This window comes from Lipotes vexillifer, unplaced genomic scaffold (assembly GCF_000442215.2).
Source record: "Lipotes vexillifer unplaced genomic scaffold, Lipotes_vexillifer_v1.1 scaffold217, whole genome shotgun sequence".
Taxonomy (NCBI): Eukaryota; Metazoa; Chordata; class Mammalia; order Artiodactyla; family Lipotidae; genus Lipotes; species Lipotes vexillifer.
In genome coordinates this window covers 1,170,537-1,172,965 of record NW_006788200.1, presented here as the reverse complement: position 1 = coordinate 1,172,965, position 2,429 = coordinate 1,170,537, and the positions used below count along the sequence as shown (strand labels likewise).

Here is a 2,429-nt window from a genome sequence, read left to right as displayed (position 1 = left end):
TAGGGATGATAAAAAATGTTCTGGAAATGGATAGTGGTAATGATTGCCTGACATTGTGAATATACTTAATGCCATTCAATTGTACACTTAAAAATGGTTAAAGTGATGAATTTTGTTTTGTATACTTTCCCACAATAAAAAATTTTATTCTTTGACAACAACTTGGGAAGAAATATCCTTAAGATATGTGACATCAGGGACCTCCCTGGTGGTCCAGTGGGTAAGACTCTGCGCTCCCAATGCAGGGGGCCCAGGTTCAATTCCTGGTCGGGGAACTAGATCCCACATGCATGCTGCAACTAAGAATCCCACATGCTGCAACTATGAGCCTGCATGCCACAACTAAAAGATCCCGCATGCCACACTAAAGATCCCACGTGCCGCAACTAAGATTCAGTGCAGTCAAAATAAATATTTTTTTTAAAAAAAGGTATGTGACACTAAATATTCTTTATATATACATACTTGTTGTAAGTCAATCATAAAAAATGGACCAAAGATTAGAAAACAAAGTTCACTAAATAGTAAGAAGTAAGGTCCCACAAGCCATATTGTGCAGCCAAGAAATAAAATAAAATGGTTTAAAAGAAAGAATAAGTACAAATGACAAATAAACATAAAATGTTCAACTTCACCTGGGATTTTTTAAAATGTTAATTAAAACAACAGTGAAATTCTATTCTTTATAGCATATTGGAAAAACAATATTATATGATATAAAACAAACTGCAGTACACCTTACTGGCAAAGGTATCAGGGAAAATATGATCTGGTTCTGTCGTTCTAGAGAGCATTTTGGGGAAAGTATGCATACTCTGTGACAAGAGTTCTACTTCAAGGAATGTATCCTTACAAAATGATGGGCAAGCATGCTTCCCCTGTGTATACAAGAGAGGGGGTATAGTAGACTACTTAACCCTACAGCCTGGGCTTGAATACCAGTTCCAAGTGGCTTATAGTCTACACGCCTCAGTTTCCTCACCTACAAAATGGGGGAAATAATAGGACCTACCTCATAGGATTGATTTGACACACAAATAAGACAGTTATTATAAAATGTACATTACCTGACACAGAGCATATGCTCAAGAAATATTAGAGGTGGTCCGTTACTGTTGTTGCTCTAATAGGATATTGTGTGAGATTTCTCCCAGTTGTCCCAGAATTGGTGATTAGGGCCCACAGGTGAGAACAAAGAAGTGAAAACTAACCTACACCCTTAAGAAAATTGCCAGTAATTGGAGCCAGGCAACTCCCCAAGAGACTAAGCAGAAACAGGCTAGACGTTACCAGCCTCCTCCCTACTCCAACCACCCCACCCTTCCAGGTCTCTGTAGAAGTGAGGAGGAGTGAAGGGCACTGGGTGATTTGCTTTGCAGGGAGTGCAGAATTACTTCATGATGAGAAGGGATTTTCTTTTCCCAGTAGGAGAGGGGCAGAAGGTGCTATCTCTCCAGGGAAAACAAATGAGAAGGGAGGCTCTTGTAAAGACTGGAGAGAGGTACATAGGGAGGGGAGACCTCCATTCCATGCCTTAGTCGGCCATTTGCTGAGGCAGCATGCTAGCCAGTTTCCCCCTTTGAACAAAGGAGGGGCAAATATGAACAAAAGAAAAGAAAACTGAAGACAGCAAGCTATATGAAGGGACCAAGAGGGGAAAGTAATATGGTGTGACAAGGAAATAAGTACTCCCCCTGGATCTACTGCATGTTAGAAGAGGTGGCTGAACTTGGACTGTTTCACCAGACCCTACCCAAGAAGCTGCTGGCTGGGAGAGACCCTTGCAACAGGAGGCAGCAGTTGAGAAGGAATGGTCAAGCTGGAGCTGGGATCCCCTCATCGGGGAACTATGAAGTAGGAGGCCCAGAGGAGTCCTCCAAGGACATCTATCCTGGACATGTGCCACACAGTGGGTATTAGCACAGAGACCCATCAGCATAGACTAGAGAAACAGGGACAGTCAACAGAGAACCTTACAGACACACTCAGGCAAGTATAAAACCTTTTGATTCCAGATTTCTATTATTTGAAGCTAAAGGTATCTTAATATACTTCTTTCTCTGTAGACCCAATTTCTCTCTCTTCATGTACTGGCTGCCTGTCAGATCCGAATGTACATGTTTCAAGTCCAGCCCTATGCAGAGATGAAAACTGAAGACCTTCAGTTCTATTATAAAATTCCTAGGTAAGAGACCCTAAGTGGTCCAGCTTGGATCAGTTAAGCTGGTTCAGTCAGGTATACCTGAGAATACAGGGTCACTAATCCCAGTCTCAGAAGACTGTCATCATGAGCTGGAAAGGCACCCCACAACATGTCTCACAGTGTTGATGCAGTGGAAGAAGATTTGTCCCAGAATCCTAGAGCACTGAGGAATCCAGATAGTCCTGGGTGGGCTTTGAAATAAACATTATATATATAGGGGAGGGCA

The 2,429-nt window shown here is 42.1% G+C and overlaps 1 non-coding gene across 1 annotated transcript; it reads left to right on the top strand.

Annotated features, from left to right (window-relative positions):
* Window positions 1-202: 202 nt before the first annotated feature.
* On the top strand, window positions 203-275 carry TRNAG-CCC (transfer RNA glycine (anticodon CCC)). The gene has a single exon. It is a non-coding gene; the product is annotated as a tRNA-Gly (tRNA).
* The last annotated feature ends 2,154 nt before the right edge of the window (window positions 276-2,429 follow it).